The following is a 7918-nucleotide window of genomic DNA, read 5'->3' as shown; positions in this document are numbered from 1 at the left end:
TACCTAATGGTGAGGCTCCTACGGGGGTTGATGATGACTTACCTGACACTTCCCTGTTCATGGTGGAGACAATGCCTGAATGGAGTGAGAAGATTGTTAACTTTTTGGTTAATGGCTTTCCACCCAAGGAGCTTCGTAAAGATCTAGCTCGAAAGCTGATCAAAGAATGCGAACCCTATTGCCTGATAGCCGGGACTCTTTATAAAAGAGGAAAGGATGACGTTCTTAAGCGTTGTGCCCGAGAGGATGAGTATCTATACATTTTGCAAGAGGCACATATGGGCGTAGCCGGTGGTCACTTCTCAGGAAACTTAACTGCACGAAAGATCTTACAATCAGGGTATTGGTGGCCCACTATGTTCCAAGATGCATCACTCTTTGTGAAGGGTTGCGATGAATGCCAACGATACAAGAAACCCCAACGGAAAGATCACATGCCCCTACATCCAATCAAAGTAAACCAACCATTTGAAAAGTGGGGTTTAGACTTTGTAGGTCCAATTAGCCCAGCGGCCCGAAACACACAATCTCGCTATATTATTGTGGCCACTGACTATATGACCAAATGGGCCGAAGCGAAAGCGACACGTAAGATGTGAGGACAACAGCCAAGTTCCTCTTTGAAAATATAATCACACGCTTCGGTTGTCCTTTTGAACTTGTGAGCGACAATGGTACGCATTTTATAAATGAAGTGATTAAGGAGCTCACAACAAATTTCATGATCTCCCATCATAAATCTACTCCTTACTATCCGCAAGCGAATGGCCAAGCCGAGAGTACCAACAAGACCTTAATCTCTGTTTTGACAAAGACAGTTGAAGCTCATCGCACGGATTGGGATCTAAAGCTTACAACAGCTTTATGGGCCTATCATACTGCGTACAAAGTGGCTATTAATTGCACACCATTCAAAATGGTTTATGGCCAAGAAGCAGTCATGCCGTGGGAATTTATCATTCCTAGTCTTCGTGTTGCTACTCAAGAGGGTTGGGATGGTAATCCCTTAGTAGAGCGACTGTATATCCTTGAGCGACTAAACGAAGAAAGACAATTGGCTGTGTACAATGCCCTTGTGGAGAAGGATAGAAGGAAAAAATGGTTTGATCGCCACCTAAAGGACAAGGACATCAAGGTTGGGGATAAAGTCCTGATGTATGGAGTGCGAAACGAAAAGAAAAAGCTCAAATATGCTGGTAAGGGACCGTATAGAGTATGTGAAATTACCCCGCAAGGTACCATCAGAGTGGAGACTCTCGACGGAGTTGAAACCATTGGATTCCTTAATGGGAGTAAATTCAAAAGATACTATGACCCCATGAGCCAAGAGGAGTTACATGCAATCCATCAAAAGAAGGCAGCTAAAGAACAAGCTGAGCTCAAAAAGATACAAGCGAGAGTCGAAGCCAAAGAACGTCAACAGCATGCTAGGCGACAACGAGAAGCCAACTTGGGAATTACGCAAGTATTTTTCGAGGAGGCAGAGGAGGATTCACTGGAATCTGACCCACCTCTAAGATACCCAATTGAGTTACAGAGTCCTTACGGGGAGGTGCTGTATAATGCATTATTGGATACAGGAGCTCAACACAATTTGCTATCATATGGCATGTGGTGTCAACTTGGAAAACCACCTTTATCCAAGAGTGCTATCCAAGTTCAAGGTATCAACAAGAAGAAAACCCCTGTCTCAGGAATTCTGCACACTCCGGTTGCCTATGATAAGGGGACCGTAATTCAAAGCTTTTTGGTTATGCCTGCTGGTACTATGGAAGGGATTGTAAACTTAGGGCACAAATGGATGACGGCCACCAAGTGCAATATCGATTGGGCAACTAGACGAGTCACAATGCAAGAACCAACACTAGGTCTGACCGCTCAAAATCCCGCACCTAAGTCATCCACTCAAATATTAGATAATGAAAAATCACAAAGCCCAGTGGCAAAACCATCTTTGATTGTTTGCCATCCCTCTAACGCTTCAACGCCAAGAGTGGAAACAGGCAAGGTGGTCTCTAAGGTTCCGCTTACTATGCCAAAGAGTATATACAAATGGGTCCCAAAAGCTTCGTTAACAGCTACTTCCCCTGCTCAATCTCGTTCAGCCACCAAGAAGCCTCGTAAAAGGAAAGCAGCTAACCACCCGAGAAAGGGCAATATAACATCGCGATGGATCCCTAAAAAATTATTAGTAGCCCAAAGGTACTACGAGGGGAATGACCAGATTTGGGTCCCTACACATAAGCTGAATCCCTCTACATCACCTGTGAAACCTTGCAAACCAATTGTTGCCACCCCAACGACAATTCAAGATCGTGGTAAGGGAAAGGTAACAGAGTGCTCTGCACCACTTCTTCCAGAGTTAGTTTGGATTCCCAAACGATATCGATCATTACCACCTAGCTCGGGAAGGGGGAGCCACATGAAGCTTCTAGCTCCTCATGCCAGGCACACGCTAATATAGAAGTTTCTACATGCTCTATACCTCCTCTTGTCAACACCCAGCAAAAAACCGATGAGTCTACGTCTCCCCTTGTAATAGTATCGTCGGAAACCATTTCCTCCATTCGTCAATGGGAGCGTACACTACCATCTTTGCAATTGGATGTGGCCACAAGGGTCATAAAAAGCTATCTGCCCACATCACAACCTATGACCCACTGGACAAATTGGTTCCAAGAGGCTGCAACATCATTGCAAATAATATGATCTACCCAAGGAAAGGGGGAGCATGTACCCACGCTCGACATTCTAATGCTTCCTCCTTAGCCTTCTCCCCTGACCATGTAATTGCCAAATTCAAGGGGATGTATATATATAGCTTCATACACAGAAAAGAAAAGAAAAGCAAAAAATAGTAAAAAGAGCAAGAGCACGTTAAGAGCAGAAATATCCGTATATACAATCAAGAACTAGATTGACCTGTCATCATAAACCTACTGATGCTATATCTGTGTTTGCAGATATGGCAGATGCACGATCATCATACACTTCATCCACTCCCACCTTTGGTGAGAGGTATCATCTATACCTTTCTCAGATATTTCACATGTGCTATCCTATAATTGAAACTGAATGGGATCATATAGATGTACTAGCCACAGAGGAAAATGTTGAGGAATTAGAATGGCTAATTCGCCTATTGACCATGACTGACCCCTACTCCGTAGAGGAAATATCCCTGATAGCCCAATGCTTTCCTTTTCCACAAGATGACTATCCTCGCATGGTTACATTCTTGATGAGTTTATGTGGATGGGAAAATGAAAAGGAAATATCTAACAATGATGAATGGACGGATGAAACTCATGGCACTACTGAGGTTGACTTTATTTATTTGGATGATGCGGATAGAGGCTTAGCCTTAGGGCTAGAGCCAGGACTCTACAACATCCTCTTACCGTATCCTCAGTAGTAGTGTGGTGACTGGTAGGTAGGTTAGTGTTTTCAAGTTTTTTCTAGTTTAGATTCCTTAAACGAGTCTTTAATTTTTCACACTGATGTGCCTCTCGAGGTATAGTGCTTGTTAGTTGATTGTACAGGTTAAAAAGTTTGAGGTGAATTCGCTTTCAAGTCTTGAGACTGCCGCAACGTTCATCAAAATATATCTACATCAAATTGCAAGCTGTCTCGTCAAATCAAGGAGATCTCCAAAATACAGGTGTAATTCTTCCATACCCACTCTCTTCCGTTTTTTCTGTTCAATTAATTGCATAAACTATAATGCATGACCACATGGAAATTGTCAATGTAATACTTAGTTTGTGAAGTTGCTTGACGTGCTAGTGTAAATCATTAATGAGCTTAACCTTATTGGATATATTCCTGAGAATGCATGACGTCTTTAGTTAACCTTGGAATACGATTGTCTTAGGTCTAGGATCAAACCATCTTAATGTTTGACACCTGGCTGTGTGTGTGTTGACCTCTAGGACATAGCTTTTACCCCTTGTCAAAAGGATGTAAGAACACATTTTAGTTCAGGAGCAAAGATCAAAAGAAATTTAAATTTTAAAAAAAAAGCCTACAATAAATGGCAATACAAGTCTATGATGTGCTTTAATGTTGGCCTATCGCCTTATTGATACTTGGTAGGCGAGGAGTATTCTACTCCAGACCGATGCCTTGGTTGGTAGGGGGTAGCCTTGTTTAAAGTGAGCTAATAGATTCCTGGATAATGCCTTGTGTTAAACATGGTACCAGGATCGATGTTAGTTTTGCTTTAGGAAGGTCGCCATTGTGTGTAAAAATTGTCACGTGCATAAAGGCAAAAGGCTCCTGTAACTCTGATGTTTCTTGTGTCCCTAGGCTTGTGGTATTAACTTGTTCTTAGAGTAGACACAGTGTGGTCATCTGTTTATTTATTAAGCTTGGTTATTTTCCTTGACTTAGGCCAGTTATAAACCATGATTAACCTTTGACACCTTGCTAACTCTTGATTTACTTTCAATAATTTTAAACTCCTGTTAATTTGCTACACTAGCTCACTCATGTGACCCTTAAACTAAGTTCTCATAGCAACATCCATTGTGGTCTAACATGCTTAAATTTATACACATTTATATCTTTTGAATTCCAGCATACCTTCACTCTACTTCCCTATTTTGCAGACGGTCTACCACAACAACTCTCTCGAGCTTACCATACCATAGCTTCCGAGGATGGAATCTACATCAGGAAGGGGGGCATGTTAACCTATGAGACGGACATTGAGACGTACTATGTTTTACGTCATTAATTTAAATATTCTGAGTCATGGGCCGGGCTTGTCGGCACCATATGTTAAGGATGAAGGGATTGGGTGATCGCCGATGAGAGGCGCACCTTGAATATCAGTAGGATAAGGGTTAGGATCGGTCGGCCATGTATGGGCGCCCAAGTATGAACGGCCAAGTCACCTATAAGAGTCAAATGTAACCCTAAAATCCTCATTCTCATGTGTTGTGAATACAAGACTGCTCTTGCCTTATCTCCTTGGTTTCCTTCTCCTGCATGTGTGTGTGAGAGAGAGAGAGAGAGTGAGAGAGCGATCGAGCGCACTGTGTAGCGGCACGGCGGTAGAGCGGAGAGGCGGTAGAGCGGCGACGGCGGCTCCTCCTTCACGGCTGCGACGCGGGAATCCTTCAAGGCGGCAGTTAAGCGGTGAGTGACACACCTTTTGCATTCTGTTTTGAGCTTGCCTTCCTGGTTGTATGCTTGCAGCCATTCGTGGCTCGCATACGGTGTCCGGCAAGTCCCCAGCTACGACCTGTGCGGCAAAAGCGCACAAGAGCATACGGTGATAATGGTCCTCAAGATTTCAGAAAAATAATATGCAGTTATGTGAAGAGGCATGACATTCTTTCCATCATTCCTAATCCGCGCGACAAGAAGATACGTCAGGTACTCGCAAATGAGATAATGGATGACATTACCAATCTTCTAAGCATTGAGGAGGTTCAGAATGCATGCGATATACTAAGCAACAATCTGAGTGCATCTTCACACTGTGATATGGCATGAGTACTATAGGTAAGTGAGCTAAGTAGCTACCGTAAGCTCAGCTATCTAGGAAATCACCCATCATGCTCCAGAAGGGACAAGGAAGCAAAAACATTACTACCATAAATAACGGTGTAAGTCCATAAGTTCTTACCCTCCTTCCCACCTCCTTCCCACTCTACAAGTTGTTCTTGTGTAGTTTTATCTTGATAGGGTCGTCCCACTAGGTTATGTACACTCTCATGATCGTGTCGTTGTGTAGTGTCTCTTCTACCATGGACTGCGATGGCCATGTCCCATAGCACCTAAAATAAGTTCTGTAGTGCCAACATAAGTAGGGCGTTACGTACAACATGTGATGCCTACAGGTAATACATGGTGCAAGGGGAAGGAATTATAGGTAGAACAGGTCCACAAAGGTGGCTCCACAACATCTCTCCCCTACTAACGGTGCATAAAAATCACGTGAGTGCATCTAGAAAGGAGGAATTTTAACCTCTCCCACAAAGGCTTGTGCAGTAGGTTTAAGGTTTTCTTCTCAACGTGCAGTTTGGCTTGTCTTTTCCTTGCCTCCTGTTGGGCTTGTGTCTTCTTTTGAGCAGCCCTTTCCTTGGCATCTTTCTTGTCATAAGAAGCACGTAAGGATTCTTTGGTAAGAGGTCCAAAGTATTTTTTAAACTTACTACCATTAAGGAAATCGACAGTTTCAACTCTATCAAGAGTCTCAACACGTATAGTACCTTGTGGAGTAACTTCACAAGCCCTAAATGATCCCTTTCTAGTATATTTAAGCTTTTTCTTTTCACTACGGACCCCATACATAAGTACAAGATCTCCTACCTTGATCTCCTTATCCTTGAGATTTTGGTCAAACCACTTCTTTCTTCGGTCCTTTTCTATCAGCATGTTTTGTACTGTAATTTGTCTCTCCTTTGTAAGTTGTTCTAAAACAAATAACCAGCAAACCAATTCATTACCATCAAGCTTTTCACTTACAGCTACCCTTAAGCTAGGGATCATGAACTCCCAAGGCATTGCTGCCTCAAGTCCATACACCATCTTAAAAGGCATGCAACTTTGTATAATGTGTGATAGGCCCATAAAGCTGCTATGAGCTCAGACTCCGAGTCAGTGCGTCAACCTTCAACAATCTTTGTCATTCAGTATTGAGAGAAGAATCTTGTTAGTGCTCTCTGCTTGGCAATTTGTTTATGGATAATATGGCATTGAATTACGATGAGCGATTCTGAATGTGTTAGTGAGATTTTTTATTACATCGATGATGAAATGCTTACCTTGATCACTCACTCGCTCAAATTGACATCCAAAGCGGGTAATGATGTTCTCCATAGATAAACTTAGCCATCTCGTCGCCATGGCATCCACTTTTTGTGAAGGTCTTGCTTCAGCCCATTTGGTTACATAATCTGTGGCAAAAAATGATAAAGCATTCTTGCGTGCCACTCGTAGTAGCAGGACTAATAGGGCCAATGAAATCTAAGCTCCATTTTTCAAAAGGTTGGTTGACTCTAACAAGATGCAGTGGCATCATGTCCTTCTTCTATGGCCTTACACAACGTTGGCACTTGTCACATCCCTTGACAAATAGTGCACAATCTTTGAAGAGTGTGGGCCGCCGATACCCCGATTGGAGTATTTTTCTTATTGTAACGTCACCTATAAAGCATTAGAAACTCAATGGAGTCTTTTTGGGCCCTTTAATTTGCCATTGCCTAATGGAGGTGATTAAGAAATAGACAAATAGGGAGATTACATGTGGACTGAAACCAATGGTTTGTAAGAGCCTAGAAGGTAGTGGTCAAACTTAGAATAATAGGCTAAATAGGCTCTTTTTTAATTTTTAAAATCAACTAAAACTCAAAAATTTTATACGTATATGAATTTTCCCCTATTTTTTATATAAAAGGATAGCTGCAGCCTGCAGCCATCATTAAGTAAGGTCTCTAAAGTGACAGAGGCCCAAAAACGAGTTCCCATGCATTCAATGCACATTCCCCTTCACTTTCCACTATCCCTCTCTCCCACGTTCCCTCCAAAACGCTCTCTCTTCCCCCTTTCTCATAGCAGGGCGTTTTTCACTCTCTAGACTACTTCTTTTAGCTATCTACCTCTTGATCTACCTCTCTCTTCACTCAGAAACCTAGATCTATAGCTATGGAAGCTTGATCTGCAACCTCCTCTCAGAAGCTATGGAAGTTTGATCCTCACTTACATTTCCTTCCTTCATCCTTCTTCCTTGTCCAACCTCCTTTTACAGAGTGTAACAGCAGAGCTTAGCTATGGAAGCTTGATCTGCAACCTCCTCTCAGAAGCTATGGAAGTTTGATCCTCACTTACATTTCCTTACTTCATCCTTCTTCCTTGTCCAACCTCCTTTTACAGAGTGTAACAGCAGAGCTTAGCTATGGAAGCTTGA

The sequence above is a fragment of the Cibotium barometz genome, chromosome 4 (assembly GCF_041138505.1).
Source record: "Cibotium barometz isolate CiBa-2024 chromosome 4, ASM4113850v1, whole genome shotgun sequence".
In the NCBI taxonomy this organism is placed as follows: Eukaryota; Viridiplantae; Streptophyta; class Polypodiopsida; order Cyatheales; family Cibotiaceae; genus Cibotium; species Cibotium barometz.
Note: the sequence above shows the minus strand (reverse complement) of the source record.